The following is a 20435-nucleotide window of genomic DNA, read 5'->3' on the forward strand; positions in this document are numbered from 1 at the left end:
TTGTTGATTTTTATGGCACCGGAACGATAGACCTCCTCGATAACATAGGGGTCTTCTCATTTAGAGAGAAGTTTTCCTGCAAAAAATCTTAAACGAGAGTTGTATAGCAATACATAATCACCTACATTAAACTCACGCTTTTGTATCATTTTGTCATACCATCTTTTAACCTTTTCTTTAAACAACTTGGCATTTTCATAAGCTTGGGTTCTCCATTCATCAAGTGAGCTAATATCAAATAACCTCTTTTCACCAGCAAGTTTGAAATCATAATTGAGCTCTTTAATAGCCCAATATGCCTTATGTTCTAGTTCGAGAGGTAAGTGACATGCTTTTCCATATACCATTTTATACGGAGACATACCTATAGGATTTTTATATGCAGTTCTATAGGCCCATAATGCATCATCAAGTTTCTTGGACCAATTCTTTCTAGACCTATTGAAAGTCTTTTGCAAAATTAATTTGAGTTCTCTATTACTCAATTCTACTTGACCACTAGACTGTGGGTGATACGGAGATGCAATTCTATGATTGACGTCATATTTAGCAAGCATTTTTATGGAAATCACCATGAATAAAATGTGAACCACCATCAGTCATTAAATATCTAGGGACTCCAAACCTCGGAAAAATAACTTCTTTAAGCATTTTAAAAGAAGTTTTATGATCAGCACTACTAGTTGGAATAGCTTCTACCCACTTAGTAACGTAATACACAACAGCTAAAATATGTGTATATCCATTAGAGGCAGGAAAAGGTCCCATATAATCAAAGCCCCAAACGTCAAACGGTTCAATAACAAGTGAATAATTCATAGGCATTTCTTGACGTCTACTAATATTACCAATTCTTTGACATTCATCACAAGATAGGACAAACTTACGGGCATCCTTGAAGAGAGTAGGCCAATAAAAACTGGATTGCAATACCTTATGTGCAGTTCTATCTCCCGCGTGGTGTCCTCCATAAGTTTCGGAGTGGCACTTGCGTAGGATCGTTCCTGTTCATGCTTAGGTACACAACGTCTAATAACACCATCTACTCCTTGTTTATAAAGATATGGGTCATCCCAAAAGTAATGTCTCAAATCATAGAAGAACTTTTTCTTTTGTTGGTATGTGAAGCTAGGTGGTATAAATTTAGCAACTATGTAATTAGCATAATCAGCATACCAAGGTGTACTACGAGAAGTACTTATGACATTTAATTCTTCATCAGGAAAGCTATCATCAATAGGTAGTGGGTCATCAAGGACATTCTCTAACCTAGATAAATTGTCTGCAACGGGGTTCTCAGCTCATTTTCTATCAACAATATGCAAATCAAATTCTTGTAGCAAGAGAATCCATCTAATAAGTCTAGGTTTAGCATCTTTCTTCTCCATAAGATATTTAATAGCAGCATGATCAGTGTGGATAGTTACTATAGAATCAACAATATAAGGTCTGAACTTATCACAAGCAAATACAACTGCTAAAAGTTCTTTTTCAGTAGTATCATAATTTCTTTGGCCATTGTTTAGAGTCTTACTAGCATAATGGATAACATTTAATTTCTTATCAACTCTTTGCCCTAGAACAGCACCTACGGCATAATCACTAGCATCACACATAATTTCAAAGGGTAAATTCCAATTAGGTGGCTGAACAATAGGTGCAGAGACTAATGCTTTCTTAAGTATTTTAAATGCTTCTACACAATCATCATCAAAGACAAATGGTATATCTTTTTGTAATAAATTATTCAGAGGCCGAGAAATTTTTGGGAAGTCCTTAATGAACCTCCTATAAAATCCAGCGTGACCAAGGAAACTTCTTACACCTTTGGTGTCCTTTGGACATGGCATCTTTTCAATAGCATCAACCTTGGCTTTATCAACTTCAATACCTCTTTTAGAAACTTTATGCCCCAAGACAATACCTTCATTAACCATAAAGTGGCACTTTTCCCAATTCAAGACAAGATTAGTTTCTTCACATCTCTGCAAAACTCGATCAAGATTGCTCAAGCAATCATCAAACGAAGATCCATAGACGAAAAAGTCGTCCATGAAAACCTCACAAATCTTTTCACAAAAGTCAGAGAATATAGCCATCATGCATCTTTGAAAGGTAGCAGGTGCATTACATAAACCAAAAGGCATACATCTATAAGCAAAAGTACCAAAAGGGCATGTAAAAGTAGTCTTTGATTGATCTTTAGCCGACACAGGTATTTGAGAGAAACTAGAATAACCATCTAGAAAGCAGTAATGTGTATGTTTGCATAATCTTTATAACATTTGATCGATAAAAGGTAAGGGCTAATGATCTTTCTTAGTAGCCTTATTTAATTTGCGGAAATCAATTACCATCCTATAAACTGTAATAATTCTTTGTGGAATCAATTCATCTTTATCATTAGGAACAACAATAATACCTCCCTTCTTAGGGACACTATGAACATGACTTACCCACTGACTATCAGCAACGGGATAAATTATACCTGCCTCCAGAAGCTTTAGTATTTCTTTTCTTACCACTTCTTTCATTTTAGGATTCAGACGTCGTTGAGGATCATGAACTGGTTTGACATCTGCCTCCAAATTTATTTTATGTTGAGATATAGTGGGGCTAATGCCCTTAAGATCATCAAGAGTATATCCAATAGCAGCATGGTGCTTCTTCAGAGTTTTCAATAATCTTTCTTCTTCATGCTCTGAAAGGTTAGCACTAATAATAACAGGATATATCTTCTTTTCATCAAGATAAGCATATTTAAGATTATCAAGCAACGGTTTAAGCTCAAACACGGGATCACCCTTAGGTGGAGGGAGATCCCCTAGGATTTCAACAGGAAAATTGTGTTTCAGAATAGGTTCCTATTTAAAGAATACTTCATCTATTTCCCTTCTTTCATTCATAAACATATCATTCTCATGGTCTAGCAAATATTGTTCTAAAGGATCACTAGGAGGTACGACAATAGAAGCAAGACCAATAATTTCATCCTTACTAGGCAATTCTTCTTCACGGTGTTGTTTACTAAATTTAGAGAAATTAAACTCATGAGTCATATCATCTAAGCCGACAGTAACAACATCCCTTGTGCAATCTATGGTAGCATTAACAGTATTTAAGAAGGGTCTACCAAATATAATGGGACAAAAGCTATCTTGTGGGGAACCAAGACAAAGAAAATCAGAAGGATATTTAGTTTTCCCACACAAGACTACAACATCTCTAACAATTCCCATTGGTGAAATAGTATCTCTATTAGCAAGTTTAATAGTAACATCAATTTCTTCTAACTCAACAGGTGCAATGTCATGCATAATTTCTTTGTATAAGTCAATAGGTATTGCACTAGCACTAGCGCCCATATCACATAAGCCATGATAACAATGTTCTCCTATTTTAATAGAAATAACAGGCACGCCTACCACAGGTCTATGTTTATCTTTAGCACAAGGTTTAGCAATTCTAGCATTTTCACCACAGAAGTGAATAACATGCTCATCAATATTATCAGACAAGAGATCTTTAACAATAGCAACATTAGGTTCAACTTTAACTTGTTCAGGAGGTATATAAGTTCTAATATTGCTTTTACAAACCACAGTTGAAGCTTTAGCATGATCCTTTATTCTAATAGGGAAAGGTGGTTTCTCATAATAAGAAGTGGGAACAATAGGATCATTATAAGTAATAGTCTTTTCTTCAACTTTAATAGGTGCAGCTACTTTTACTTCTATGGGAGGATGATATTTAAACCACTTCTCCTTAGGGAGATCAGCATAAGTAGCAAAGGATTCACAGAAAGAAGCTACTATCTTATAATCAAGTCCATATTTAGTGCTAAACTTATGGAAAATATCGGTATCCATAAAAGATTTAACAAAATCAAACTTAGGTGTCATACCTGACTCCTTACCTTTGTCGAGGTCCCAATCTTTAGAGTTGCGTTTAATTATATCCAATAAATCCCATCTAAATCCAATAGTCTTCATCATAAAAGAGCCAGCACAAGAAGTATCGAGCATGGTGCGATTATTTTTAGAAAGCCGAGCATAAAAATTCTGAAGAATTGTTTCTCTTGGGAGCTCATGATTGGGGCATGAATATAACATTGATTTAAGCCTCCCCCAAGCTTGATCGATGCTTTCTCCTTCACGAGGCCAAAAATTAAATATATAATTGCGGTCACGATGAACAAGATGCATAGGCTAATACTGTTGATGAAATTCCAATTTCAATCTTCTATAATTCCATGATTTCGTATCATCACATAGCCAATACCATATCAATGCGTCTCCCTTCAAAGATAAAGGGAAGACCTTCTTCTTAGCAACATCATCGGGTATACCCGCAAGCTTAAATAATCCACAAACTTCATCCACATATATTAGGTGTTCATCAGGATGCTTTGTTCCATCTCCTGTAAAAGGATTAGCTAGCAGTTTTGCTATCATACCCGAAGGATACTCATAAGGAATTTCATTTTCAGTAGGTTCAGTAGGTTGAGGAGCAACTCTTTGCTCTACTGGCCGGGGTGATGATACCCCGAACAAGCCCCTCAGAGGATTACTTTCCATAGTAACAAGTGATAGTAAATTTCAGCACACTATATAAATTTTTCCTTACCAAATTCCACCTACCAAAGGCGCTTCACTCCCCGGCAACGGCGCCAGAAAAGAGTCTTGATGACCCACAAGTATAGGGGATATATCGTAGTCCTTTCGATAAGTAAGAGTGTCGAACCCAATGAGGAGCAGAAGGAAATGATAAGAGGTTTTCAGCAAGGTATTCTCTGCAAGTACTAAAATAAGTGGTAACAGATAGTTTTGTGATAAGATAATGTGCAATGAGCAACAAGTAACAAAAGTAAATAAAGTGCAGCAAGGTGGCCCAATCCTTTTTGTAGCAAAGGACAAGCCTGGAAAAACTCTTATATAAGGAAAAGCGCTCCCGAGGACACATGGGAATATCATCAAGCTAGTTTTCATCACGTTCATATGATTCGCGTTCGGTACTTTGATAATTTGACATGTGGGTGGACCGGTGCTTGGGTGTTGTTCTTACTTGAACAAGCGTACCACTTATCGTTAACCTCTATTGCAAGCATCCGCAACTACAACAAAAGTATTAAGGTAAACCTAACCATAGCATGAAACATATGGATCCAAATCAGCCCCTTACGAAGCAACGCATAAACTAGGGTTTAAGTTTCTGTCACTCTAGCAACCCATCATCTACTTATTACTTCCCAATGCCTTCCTCTAGGCCCAAATAATGGTGAAGTGTTATGTAGTCGACGTTCACATAACATCACTAGAGGCTAGACAACATACATATTATCAAAATATCGAACGAATACCAAATTCACATGACTACTAATAGCCAGACTTCTCCCTTGTCCTCGGGAACAAACGTAACTACTCACAAAGCATATTCATGTTCATTATCAGAGGGGTAATAATATGCATAAAGGATCTGAACATATGATCTTCCACCAATTAAACCAACTAGCATCAACTACAAGGAGTAATTAACACTACTAGCAACCTACTAGCACCAATCCTGGACTTGTAGACAAGAATTGGATACAAGAGATGAACTAGGGTTTTGAGATGAGATGGTGCTGATGAATATGTTGATGGAGATTGCCCTCTCCCGATGAGAGGAGCGTTGGTGATGACGATGGCGATGATTTCCCCCTCCAGGAGGGAAGTTTCCTCGGCAGAACAGCTCTGCCGGAGCTCTAGATTGGATCCGCCAAGGTTTCGCCTCGTGGCGGCGGAGTTTCGTCCCGAAAGGTTGCTTCTTATTTTTTCTCGACGAAAGACTTCATATAGGAGAAGATGGTCATCAGAGAGCCACCAGGGGCCCACGAGTTAGGGGGCGCGCCCTAGGGGGGGCGCCCCCCACCCTCGTGGAAAGGGTGTGGGCCCCCTGGTCTTCATCTTTGGCGAGGATTTTTCATTATTTATTATAAGGTATTCCGTGGAGTTTCAGGACTTTTGGAGTTGTGCAGAATAGGTCTCTAATATTTGCTCCTTTTCTAGCCCAGAATTCCAGCTGCCGGCATTCTCCCTCCTTATGTAAACCTTGTAAAATAAGAGAGAATAGCCATAAGTATTGTGACATAATGTGAAATAACAGCCCATAATGCAATAAATATCGATATAAAAGCATGATGCAAAATGGACGTATCAATGTCCTAATGACTGCATCCTCTACCGCGGTGAGTACGCGAATTTGAACGCATGCCCTATATGCGGTGCATTGCGCTATAAGATCAGCCACGATGACCCTGGTGATGTCGAGGGCGAGCGCCCCAGGAAGAAGATTCCTGCCAAGGTGATGTGGAATGTGATACATATCCAGCATATCTATAATTTTTTATTGTTCCATGTTATTATATTATCTGTTTTGGATGTTTAATGGGTGTTATTATGCACTTTTATATTATTTTGGGGACTAACCTATTAACTGAAGGCTGGTATAAATTGCTGTTTTTTGCTTATTTCAGTGTTTCGTAGAAAAGGAATATCAAACGGAATGAAACCTTCATGAGGATCGTTTTTTGAACAAACGCAATCCAGGAGACTTGGAGTGGACGTCAAGGAAGCAGCGAGGAAGACACAAGGCAGGAGGGCGCGCCCCTGGGGGTGGGCACGCCCCCACCCTTGTGGGCCCCTCATGGCTACACCGACCTACTTCTTTCGCCTATATATACTCATATATCCTGAAAACATCCAGGAGCACCACGAAACCCTATTTCCATCACCGTAACCTTCTGTACCCGTGAGATCCCATCTTGGGGCCTTTTTCGGCGCTCCACCGGAGGGGGAATCGATCATGGAGGGATTCTACATCAACACCATTGCCTCTCCGATGATGTGTGATTAGTTTACCATAGACCTTCTGGTCCATAGTTATTAGCTAGATGGCTTCTTCTCTCTCTTTCGATCTCAATACAAAGTTCTCCTTGATTCTCTTGGAGATCTATTCGATGTAATTATTTTTGTGGTGTGTTTGTCGAGATCCGATGAATTGTGGGTTTATGATCAAGATTATCTATGAACAATATTTGATTCTTCTCTGAATTCTTATATGCTTGATTTAAATATCTTTGCAAGTCTCTTCGAATTATCAGTTTGGTTTGGCCTACTAGATTGATCTTTCTTGCAATGGGAGAAGTGCTTAGCTTTGGGTTCAATCTTGCGGTGTCCTTTCCCAGTGATAGCAGTGGCAGCAAGGCACGTATTGTATTGTTGCCATCGAGGATAAAAAGATGGGTTTTATATCATATTGCTTGGGTTTATCCCTCTACATCATGTCATCTTGCCTAATGTGTTACTCTGTTCGTATGAACTTAATACTCTAGATGCATGCTAGATAGCGGTCGATGTGTGGAGTAATAGTTGTAGATGCAGAATCGTTTCGGTCTAGTTGTCACGGACGTGATGCCTATATACATGATCATGCCTATATATTCTCATAACTATGCGCTTTTCTATCAATTGCTCGACAGTAATTTGTTCACCCACCGTAGATTATGCTATCTTGAGAGAAGCCACTAGTGAGACCAATGGCCCTCGGGTCTATTCTCCATCATATTAATCTCCCATCAACTAGCTATTTATGTTGCCATTTATTTTGCAATCTTTACTTTTCAATCTATACAACAAAAATACCAAAAATATTTATCTTATTATCTTTATCAGATCTCACTTCTGCAAGTGGCCGTGAGGGGACTGACAACCCCTTTATCGCGTTGGTTGCAAGGTTCTTGATTGTTTGTGCAGGTATGAGGGATTTGCGTGTAGTCTCGTACTGGATTGATACCTTGGTTCTCAAAAACTGAGGGAATACTTACGCTACTTTGCTGCATCACCCTTTCCTCTTCAAGGGAAAACCAACGCATGCTCAAGAGGTAGCAAGAAGGATTTCTGGCGCCGTTGCCGGGGATATCTACGCACAAGTCAAGACATACCAAGTACCCATCACAAACTCTTCTCCCTCGCATTACATTATTTGCCATTTGCCTCTTGTTTTCCTCTCCCCCACTTCGCCCTTGCCATTTTATTCTCCCTCTTTTTCCGTCTGTCTCTTTCCACTAGCTTCTTGTGTGTCTGTGTGTTAGATCATTTGTTTCATCATCATGGCTAGTCCTTCTATCATTTTTAGTACTCCCGATTAGGAAGTTATTAATTTTAAACAAAGGGAGGTAGAAAATCTAAAAGATGCTTGGCATAGAATTTGCAATGCTCAGAATAGATCTACTAAGAGGCAATCTACTTCCGTTCTTCTTCGCAATTTTTATGTAGGCATCACTCCTTGGAACAGATATATTCTTGATACCACTACCGGAGGGAATTTCTTGGGTAGCCATACTTTTGATTCTTATAATGCTATGTTAGATTTGTTTGGCCCACCACCTCTTTTCGTTAATGGAACTATTTTAACTTTGGAACATGTGATGCAAAGGCTTGAAGTTATTGAAAATAAAGTTTCCACTTTAGAGTTGATTGCAATTTTGGATAAAAAGATCCACAACCAAATTACCCAATACGGATCTAAGGTAGTAGTTGCACTTAAATTTTTTAAAGAAAAGGAACCCATAGTTAACAAAAAGATAGATCAAGATTCCACAAGAATTGATAAAATTGAGGATATTATTACAAACTTAGGGTCTGCCTTTTCTTCCGAGAAAAATACCCAAAATCCTCCTACTAATAAAGTTGCCAAGTTTATGTATGTGCCTAAAAATAAAGGTGAATCTTCTAGTAAGGAAAATGCGGATCTCAAATCAATAAGTGTTCACCCCAACTTTTTCGCTATATCATTAAGGAACCTTTTGCTACAAATGAATTTCTTGATTTCTTGCCTAGGAGTTTGATCATTAATAAAAAGAAGGAAACTCCTAAGGGTTATAAGGGTTCCTTTGAATAAATGCCAACCAAAGATGACAATACCTAAATATATTCTTGCTTTCATGCCTAGCTAGGGGCGTTAAACGATAGCGCTTGTTGGGAGGCCACCCAATTTTATTTTTGTTTCTTGATTTTTGTTTCTGTTTAGTAATAAATAATTCATCTACCTTCTGTTTAGATGTGGTTTTACATTTTTAATTAGTGTTTGTGCCAAGTAGAACCTTTGGGAAGACTTGGGGAAAGTCTTTGCGATCTTGCTGTAAAAAACAGAAACTTTAGCGCTCACGAGATTAGCTGCCATGTTTTACTGGAGAGTGCTATTAGGTTGATTCTTTTTTCATATGATTAGTAGAAAAATTCCTCACGTCCACCAATTTATTTCAGAATTTGTGGGGTTACATAAGTATACGTTTGATACAGATTTCTAGAGATTGTTCTATTTTTGACAGATTCTGTTTTTCGTGTGTTGTTTGCTTATTTTGATGAATCTATGGCTAGTATCGGGGGGTATGAACCATAGATAAGTTGGAATATAGTAGTTTTAACACCAATATAAATAAAGAATGATTTCATTAGAGTACCTTTAACTGGTGGTTTGTTTTCTTATACTAACGGAGCTCATGAGATTTTCTGTTGAGTTTTGTGTTGTGAAGTTTTCAAGTTTTGGGTAAAGATTTGATGGATTTTGAAATAAGGAATGGCAAGAGCCTAAGATATTGCACCCCAAGGTAAAATTGAAGTACAATCAAAAGCCTAAGCTTGGGGATGCCCCGGAAGGCATCCCCTCTTTCGTCTTCGTCCATCAGTAACTTTACTTGAGGCTATATTTTTATTCACCACATGATATGTGTTTTGCTTGGAGAGTCTTGTATGATTAGAGTCTTTGCTTATAAGTTTACCACAATCATCCTTGCTGTACACACATTTTGGAGAGACACACATGAATCGGAATTTATTAGAATACTCTATGTGCTTCACTTATATATTTTGAGCTAGATAATTTTGCTCTAGTGCTTCACTTATATCTTTTTAGAGCGTGGTGGTGGTTTTATTTTGTAGAAATTATCGATCTCTCATGCTTCAATTATATCATTTTGAGAGTCTTTTAGAACAAAATGGTAATTTGCTTTGGCTATAAAATTAGTCCTAATATGACAGGCATCCAAGATGGGTATAATAAAAACTTTCATGAAAAGTGAATTGAATACTATGAGAAGTTTAATACTTGATGATTGTTTTGAGATATGGAGATGGTAATATTAGAGTCGTGCTAGTTGAGTAGTTGTGAATTTGAGAAATACTTGTGTTGAGGTTTGCAAGTCCCGTAGCATGCACGTATGGTGGTCGTTCTGTGACAAATTTGACACATGAGGTGTTCTCTGATTGTCATCCTTATGAGTGGCGGTCGGGGACGAGCGATGGTCTTTTCCTACCAATCTAAGTTTGCAAGTCCCGTAGCATGCACGTATGGTGACCGTTGTGTGACAAATTTGAAACATGAGGTGTTCTTTGATTGTCATCCTTATGAGTGGCGGTCGGGGGCAAGCGATGGTCTTTTCCTACCAATCTATCCCCCTAGGAGCATGCACGTAATGCTTGGTTTTTGATGACTTGTAGATTTTTGAAATAAGTATGTGAGTTCTTTATGACTAATGTTGAGTCCATGGATTATACGCAATCTCACCTTTCCATCATTGCTAGCCTCTTCAGTACCGTGCATTGCCCTTTCTCACCTTGAGAGTTGGTGCAAACTTCGCCGGTGCATCCAACCCCTGTGATATGATATGCTCTATCACACATAAACCTCCTTATATCTTCCTCAAAACAGCCACCATACCTACCTATTATGGCATCTCCCTAGCCTGTTGATTAGCCGCGTCAATGTGAGACTTTCTCCTTTTTTGTCTTCTCCACACAACCTCCATTATCATATTCTATTCCACCCATAGTGCTATGTCCATGGCTCACGCTCATGTACTGCGTGAAAGTTGAAAAAAGTTTGAGATTACTAAAGTATGAAACAATTGCTTGGCTCGTCATCGGGGTTGTGCATGATGAGCGAATTTTTGTGTGACGAAAATGAAGCATCGCCAAACCATATGATTTTATAGGGATAAGCTTTCTTTGGCCATGTTATTTTGAGAAGACATAATTGCTTAGTTAGTATGCTTGAAGTATTATTATTTTTATGTCATTATTAAAATTTTATATTGAATCTTTCAGATCTGAACATTCATGCCACAATAAAGAGAATTACTATGAAAATTATGCCAGGTAGCATTCCACATCAAAAAATCTGTTTTTATCATTTTCCTACTCGAGGACGAGAAGGAATTAAGCTTGGGGATGCTTGATACGTCTCCAACGTATCTATAATTTTTGATTGTTCCATGCTATTATATTATCTATTTTGGATGTTCAATGGGCTTTATTATGCACTTTTATATTATTTTTGGGACTAACCTATTAATCGAAGGCCGAGTGCAGATTGCTATTTTTTTTGCCTATTTCAGTGTTTCGCAGAAATGGAATATCAAACGGAATCCAAACGGAATGAAACCTTCACGAGGATCGTTTTTTGGAACAAATGCAATCCAGGAGACTTGGAGTGGACGACAAGGAAGTAGCGAGGAAGCCACGAGGCAGGAGGGCGCGCCCCCAACCTTGTGGGCCCCTCGTGGCTCCACTGACCTACTTCTTTCGCCTATATATACTCATTTACCCTGAAAACATCCAGGAGCACCACGAAACCCTATTTCCACCGCCGCAACCTTCTGTACCTGTGAGATCCCCTGTTGGGGCCTTTTCCAGTGCTTCGCCGGAGGGGGAATCGATCATGGAGGGCTTCTACATCAATACCATAGCCTCTCCGATGATGTGTAAGTAGTTTACCACAGACCTCCGGGTCCATAGTTATTAGCTAGATGGCTTCTTCTCTCTCTTTGGATCTCAATACAAAGTTCTCCTTGATTCTCTTGGATATCTATTCGATGTAATTCTTTTTGCGGTGTGTTTGTCGAGATCCGATGAATTGTGGATTTATGATCAAGATTATCTATGAACAATATTTGATTCTTCTCTGAATTCTTATATGCATGATTTAAATATCTTTGCAAGTCTCTTCAAATTATCAGTTTGGTTTGACCTACTAGATTGATCTTTCTTGCAATGGGAGAAGTGCTTAGCTTTGGGTTCAATCTTGTGGTGTCCTTTCCCAGTGACAGCAGGGGCAGCAAGGCACGTATTGTATTGTTGCCATCGAAGATAAAAAGCTGGGGTTTATATCATATTGCTTGAGTTTATCCCTCTACAGCATGTCATCTTGCCTAATGCATTACTTTGTTTGTATGAACTTAATACTCTAGATGCATGCTGGATAGCGGTCGATGTGTGGAGTAATAGTAGTAGATGCAGAATCGCTTCGCTCTACTTTTCACGGACGTGATGTCTATATACATGATCATGCCTAGATATTCTCATAACTAGGCGATTTTCTATCAATTGCTCGACAGTAATTTGTTCACCCACCATAGATTATGCTATCTTGAGAGAAGCCACTAGTGAAACCTATGGCCCTCGGGTCTATTCTCTATCATATTAATCTCCCGTCAACTAGCATTTCTGTCGCCGTTTATTTTGCAATCTTCACTTTTCAATCTATACAACAAAAATACCAAAAATATTTATCTTATTATATTTATCAGATCTCACTTTTGCAAGTGGCCGTGAAGGGACTAACAACCCCTTTATCGCGTTGGTTGCAAGGTACTTGATTGTTTGTGCAGGTACGAGGGATTTGCGTGTAGTCTCCTACTGGATTGATACCTTGGTTCTCAAAAACTGAGGGAAATACTTATGCTACTTTGTAGCATCACCCTTTCCTCTTCAAGGGAAAACCAACGCATGCTCAAGAGGTAGCAGTATGCTCCTATAATACCATGGTTGAAACATTTGTTACAAAACAAAGAGCATGCCAAGGTGATGTGATGGCACAGAGAAGACCGTAAGAAACACGGGAAGTTGGGAGTACCCGCTGTCGGGTCGCGGTGGAGAAAATTGAGAGAAATTACAGGGAGGACTTTGTAGGTGACGAAAGGAACGTATGGTTTGGACTAAGCATAGATGGCATTAATCCTTGTGGGGAGCACAGCAGCAACCATAGCACCTGGCATGTGACTCTATGTATGTATAAACTTCCTCCTTGGTTGTGCATGAAGCAAAAGTTCATTATGATGCCAGTGCTCATCCATGGCCCTAAGCAACCCGGCAACGACATTGATGCGTACCTAAGGCCATTAGTTGAAGAACTCTTACAGGTGTGGAATGGAAAAGGTGTACGTCCGTGGGATGAGCACATGGGGGGAAGAATTTGACCTAAAGGCGTTGTTGTTCGTGACCATCAAAGTTTGGTCGGCTCTTAGTAACCTTTCAAGACAGACAAACAAGGGATACCGCACATGCATGCACTATTTGGATGATACCGACAGTATATATTTGAATAATTTTAAGAAGAATGTGTACCTGGGACATCATCGATTTCTTCCGAGCAAGCATCCCATAAGAAAGAAAGGCAATCATTTCAAAGGTGAGGCGGATCACCGGACAAAGCCTCGCCACCGTACTGGTGCTGATGTACATGATATGGTCAAGGATTTGAAGGTAGTCTTTGGAAAGGGACCTGCTACCTCTTGAGCATGCGTTGGTTTTCCCTTGAAGAGGAAAGGGTGATGTAGGAAAGTAGCGTAAGTATTTCCCTCAGTTTTTGAGAACCAAGGTATCAATCCAGTAGGAGACTACACGCAAGTTGCCTAGTACCTGCACAAACAATCGAGAACCTTGCAACCAAGGCGATAAAGGGGTTTTCAGTCCCATCATGACCACTTGCAAAAGTGAGATCTGATAAAGATAATAAGATAAATTTTTTTGGTATTTTTGTTGTATAGATTGAAAAGTACAGATTGCAAAATAAAATAAATAGTAAACTAGAATTGTAGATCGGAAACTTATATGATATAAAATAGACTCGGGGGCCATAGGTTTCACTAGTGGCTTCTCTCATGATAGCATGTATTACGGTGGGTGAACAAATTAGTACCGAGCAATTGATAGAAAAGCGCATAATTATGACAATATCTAGGCATGATTATGAAATATAGGCATCACGTCCATGTTAAGTAGACCAAAACAATTATGCATCTAGTACTATTACTCCACACATCAACCGCTATCCAGCATGCATCTAGAGTATAAAGTTCATAAGAACAAAGTAATGCTTTAGGCAAGATGACATGATGTAGAGAAATAAACTCAAGCAGTATGATATAAACCCCATCTTTTTATCCTCGATGGTAACAATACAATATGTGCCTTGCTGCCCCTACTATCACTGGGAAAGGACAATGCAAGATTGAACTCAAAGCTAAGCACTTCTCCCATTGCAAGAAAGATCAATCTAGTAGGCAAAACAAAACCGATAATTCGAAGAGACTTGCAAAGATATCAAATCATGCATATAAGAATTCAGAGAGGAACCAAATATCCTTCATAGATAAACTTGATCATAAATCCAAAATTCATCGGATCTCGGCAAACACACCGCAAAAGAATATTACATCAAACAAATCTCCATGAACATCGAGGAGAACTTTGTATTGAGAACCAAAGAGAGAGAAGAAGCCATCTAGCTAATAACTATGGAGCCGAAGGTCTGTGGTAAACTACTCACACATCATCGGAGAGGCTATGGTGTTGATGTAGAAGCCCTCCATGATCGAATCCCCCTCTGGCAGATCGCCAGAAAAGGCCCCATATGGGATCTCACGGGTACAGAAGGTTGTGGCGGTGGAAAAGTGGTTTTGTGGCTCCCCTGGATGTTTTTAGGGTATAAGAGTATATATAGGCGAAAGAAGTACATCGGTGGAGCTACGAGGGGCCCATGAGGGTGGGGGGCACGCCCTCCTACCTCGTGGCCGCCTCGTTGCATCTCTGACTTCCACTCCAAGTCTCTTGGATTTGCATTTGTTCCAAGAAAGATCCTCGCGGAGGTTTCGTTCCGTTTGGATTTCGTTTGATATTCCTTTTCTGCGAAACACTGAAATAGGCAAAAAACAGAAACTCGCACTGGGCCTCCAGTTAATAGGTTAGTCCCAAAAATAATATAAAAGAGCATATTAAAGCCCATTAAACATGCAAAACAGATAATATAATAGCATGGAACAATAAAAAATTTATAGATACGTTTGAGACGTATCAGCATCCCCAAGCTTAATTCCTGCTCGTCCTCGAGTAGGTAAATGATAAAAATAGAATTTTTGATGTGGAATGCTTCCTAACATAATTTTCAATGTATTTTTATTTATTGTGGCATGAATATTCAGATCCGAAATATTCTAGACAAAAGTTTAATATTGACATAAAAATAATACTACTTCAAGCATACTAACCAAGCAATTATGTCTTCTCAAAATAACATAGCCAAAGAAAGCTCATCCCTAGAAAATCATATAGTTTGGCCATGCTTCATTTTCGTCACACAAAATGCTCTCATCATGCACAACCCCGATGACAAGCCAAGCAATTGTTTCATACTTTAGTATTCTCAAACTTTTTTAACTTTCACGCAATACATGAGAGCGAGCCATGGACATAGCACTATAGGTGGAACATAATATGATGATGGAGGTTTTCTGGAGAAGAAAAAAAGGTAGAAAGTCTCACATCGACGCGGCTAATCAACGGGCTATGGAGATGCCCATCAATTGATGTCAATGCGAGGAGTAGGGATTGCCATGCAACGGATGCACTAGAGCTATAAATGTATGAAAGCTCAACAAAAGAAACTAAGTGGGTGTGCATCCAACTTGCTTGCTCATGAAGACCTAGGGATTTTTGAGGAAGCCCATTTTTGGAATATACAAGCCAAGTTCTATAATGAAAATTCCCATTAGTATATGAGAGTGAGAAAATAAGAGACTCTCTATCATGAAGATCATGGTGTTACTTTGAAGCACAAGTGTGGAAAAAGGATAGTAACATTGTCCCTTCTCTCTTTTTCTCTCATTTTTGGGGCCTTCTCTTTTTTGTCGTTTCTCTTTTTTTGCTCACACGGGACAATGCTCTAATAATGAAGATCATCACACTTCTATTTATTTACAACTCAAAAATTACAACTCGATACTAGAACGAAATATGACTCTATATGAATACCTCCGGCGGTGTACCGGGATATGCAATGATTCAAAAGTGACATGTAAATAAAATTATGAGCGGTGGCTTTGCCACAAATACGATGTCAACTACATGATCATGTAAGGCAATATGACAATGATGAAGCGTGTCATAATAAACGGAACGGTGGAAAGTTGCATGGCAATATATCTCGGAATGGCTATGGAAATGCCATAATATGTAGGTATGGTGGCTGTTTTGAGGAAGATATAAGGAGGCTTATGTGTGATAGAGCGTATCATATCACGGGGTTTGGATGCACCGGCGAAGTTTGCACCAACTCTCGAGGTGAGAAAGGGCAATGCACGATACCGAAGAGGCTAGCAATGATGGAAGGGTGAGAGTGCGTATAATCCATGGACTCAACATTAGTCATAAAGAACTCACATACTTATTGCAAAAATCTACAAGTCATCAAAACCAAGCACTACGCGCATGCTCCTAGGGGGATAGATTGGTAGGAAAAGACCATCGCTCGTGCACGACTGCCACTCATAAGGAGGACAATCAAAGAAACACCTCATGCTTCAAATTTGTTACACAACGGTTACCATACGTGCATGCTACGGGAATTGCAAACCTCAACACAAGCATTTCTCAAATTCACAAATACTCAACTAGCATGACTCTAGTATCACCATCTTCACATCTCAAAACAATCATCAAGTATTGTAACATCCCAAATTTTCAATTTGGAATGTTATACATAGATCATTCATGCATATCATATTTTATTGCATTTCGTTTCGCGATCCTCGAAATCCTAAGCGACTCAAGGACCCTCGGAGAGAGTTGGGGATTTCCCAGTTTTCATATTTGAGTTTTATCAAATATTGAAACGAGGATTTTGGTTTTAATTATTTTTCTCTCCGAAAATATTTCATATTAAAATACATGAGAGGAGATAATATGACTTCTCCAAAATAAATGAAATATTGGAGAAAAAAGATTAAAATCAAATATTTGATTTTATCCGTAGTTTATTGCTATTTTATTTGAATTAGAAAAATTGCACATTTTTCAAAGTTGCATTTTAGGGCCAAGAAAATGTTCATCTTGTTCTAAATATTTTATTTAGATGGCAAAAATTTGTTTTGGCATTTTAGAATATTAATTTATTTTCGAGGATTTTTTTTAGTTTCAACGGAATTATAAAAAAAATGCGCAGTGGCTAACTGGGCCGAAGCCCAGCCGCCGGCCCACATTCCCCGCGCGCCACCTCCCACCAGGAGACCGAGCCGCCGCCGCATTGGACGAGGAGTCCGGCCGGGACTCCCCTCACCCCCGCCTTGGCCCCTCCTCCAAGCCGCCGCCCTCCCCCTCTCTTAAATACCTCGCCCCCAGAGCCCCGCCACCACCAGCCACCCCGCCGCCCGCAGCCGCGTCGCCGCCTCTGCCGCACTTCTCCGCCGCCGCCGCCGTCGCTGTCGCCTCGCCGCCGCAGTCCGCCACCGCAGCCCCGCCTCACCGGAGCTACACCGGAGGTACCACCGCCGTTCGTCGCCGCCGGGTTTTGTTTTAAAAAAACCGCTTTGGTTTTTTTAAAGAAAAACCCTAGTTCATTTTTTTAGATCGGTTCGCTGGTTTTCTCAGTTTATCTTTTTAGCGGACGTTCGTCCATATGTTCGTCCGTACGTTCGTTTTAACGAATGATTTTCGCTCGATAGTTACAGACAACGAACGTTCGTTCGTTAGCTTGTTTGTCAGTTTTCTTTTTCTCGGATTTTCCGTGATTATTTTCGATCGCGATTTCTGATCCGATTTTCGTTTTAGTTTATCTTTTTGCTCGTTTGTCGGAATCAGTCGATTCAAGCGCCTAGATCTTCGTCTCGAAACCCTCTTTCTGTTTAACGAACTTGAATAAGCTTTTGCTACTGTAAAATTTGACCTTAGTCCAGATTAGTAAACGGATCTTGTTTCTTTCACAGTTTGAGTTTCGTTGCTCTGTTTGATTTGATTCTTTTCGCAAACCGGAGTTCTAAAGTTGAACTTTCTGTTTAGACTTTCTTATTTGAGTTTTACTCGTATTTCTTTGCTTGATTGCTTATGTATGCTATTGTTTGTTTGCGATAGAACACCCGGAGTGCGAAGTGTGCTACTATGAGTCCCTATGTCACACCCTAGCTGGTTCATGCATTAGAGTGTTGCATCATTTCTACTTTTACAGAAACTTGAAATGGCGATGACAGAACCCCCAGCACCCCCCTGGAAACAACTAGGGTTTACTAAAATTATTTTCAATGAACCCAAACTGCCCTTCACAAAATGTTCATCATTTTTGGATTGGGTTAAAACCCCTGGAAAAAATGGTGCACTCTTTTCTAGGACATTCTGGATTCTTTGAATTAAATCATAAGTATTTGAATTTGGGCATTTAAATGCTATAAAATATTTTAAATGCCCAAATAATTCTGGATTTAAGTGAGGGCTGGTAGGAATAATCCCAACAGAGCCCACCATTATTTTCAGGATTTTAGCAAGTGCCTAAGTATTTTTAATAAAGCCCTAAAGTTACAGAAAAATAGAAAAAGAAAACAAACAGGAAAGAGAGGAAGAGAAAGCTTACCTGGCGCCCACCCAGCAGGCCCACCTGCCGGCCTAGCCCAGCCAACGCTCCAGTGAGCTGCTTGGCTTGGCCAGGCAGGCAGGTAGCTGCTCGACGGCGAGCACAGCATGCGCGCCACGCAGCTGCCCGCCGCCTCGCCGCTCCCCTCGTCGAGCTGTCAACATGGGACGACACCCCTCCCTCTCCCCGACCTCGCAGACATTCACTCTTCCCTCTGGTTCCTCTCTCTCGCCCTCCCGGCCTGACGTCACCCGAGACGTCACCGTCGCCGCCGCTCGCCACAGCCACGTCCAACGCCGTCCCTGCGCCCTCTCACCGTGTCCGGACGGTTCATCATCGTCGACTACGTCGACTAGCCAAGCCGCACGACGCCCGAGCCCCTACATCGTCCCCGCCGTCGTCGTCTTCAACCTCGGGCCGCCGAGATCCCCGTCGCCGTTCCGACCGCACCGAGCCTTCCCCGAGCACACGAACGTTCTCTCCAGCTTCCCAGTGAGCTACTGCTCCTCCCCCTTCTCTCCGCTTTGTTGCTAGAGCTCTGTAGCCGCCGTGCTTTTTCCGTCTGAACGCACCGCCGCCTGACCACGTCGCTGGCGATGCTCCGGTGACCTTTTGGTCACGGGTTTGTGCCCGTCACACTCACTGCATCACGTAGATGTTGTAGGTGCAAGCGCCACGCCGCCTAGGCCACTGTAGCCACGCGCACGAGCTGACCAGAGCTTCGGCCTCCGCCAAGCTCGTCGCCGGCGATGCTCCAGCCACTCCCCGGCCAAGCCATCACCACGGCTGGATGCGGGTGAGCACCAGCTGCCCGTAGCTGCTCTCCGCGCAGCAAATGATGCCCTGTGGGCAAATCCCGCAGTGCGCCGTCGCGTCTGGCCTCGCCGGCGGCTAAACTCCGGCAGACTTTGACCCGCTGACCGGCGAGTTGACCACGCCTGACCCATGTGGGCCCAGGCTGACTGCCCTCCTGAGCCTATGACAGGTGGGGCTGGCCTGTTAATTAGTTTAGGATTAGAGTTAACTAATTTTAGTTAGTTTAGGTCACTGACATGTGGGCCCAGGCCCCACTGATAGTTAATTAGTAATAACTTAACTCGGTTAGTTAGCTGAGACACTGACAGACGGGGCCCACCAGTCAGGTTTGACTGGCCCTGGCGCCTTTGACTCACTAATGTCACAGTGACGCAGTGCTGACGCAATTATTCATTTCTGGATTTATTTTTATATAGGAAATTCTAGAAAATAGCCAACACTTATAAAAATCATAGAAAATCAACCATAGCTCCAAATCAAACAAATTATATATGAAAAATGATCAAAAAAAATTCAATATATCCATCTGTAATGGTTTCATGCATGACAAACCAATTTAACCTTGCTGTTTAGGTGAAACAAGCTAACACACTTATTGTGCATAAGAACTTTAACTTCCATTTGAATCTTTGGTTCAAATGTACCCTTTTCAACTTGTTTCACATTGCATTAGGCAGGACACATCATTTTGCCATGTCATAGCATGCATCATATTGTTGCATATTGTCATGTGTTGATGTGTCCTTCGTGGTAGGTTCTGCCTCCGAGGATATCTCCGAGTATCCAACTGAAGGGCAGTACCCTACTACCACTCCATCAGGCAAGCAGCCCCATTGATCATATCGATACAATCCCATGTTCTCGCCTCTGCTCTTATTTACTGCATTAAGACAACATCGTTTCAA

Source organism: Triticum dicoccoides, chromosome 4A (genome assembly GCF_002162155.2).
Source record: "Triticum dicoccoides isolate Atlit2015 ecotype Zavitan chromosome 4A, WEW_v2.0, whole genome shotgun sequence".
NCBI lineage: Eukaryota > Viridiplantae > Streptophyta > Magnoliopsida > Poales > Poaceae > Triticum > Triticum dicoccoides.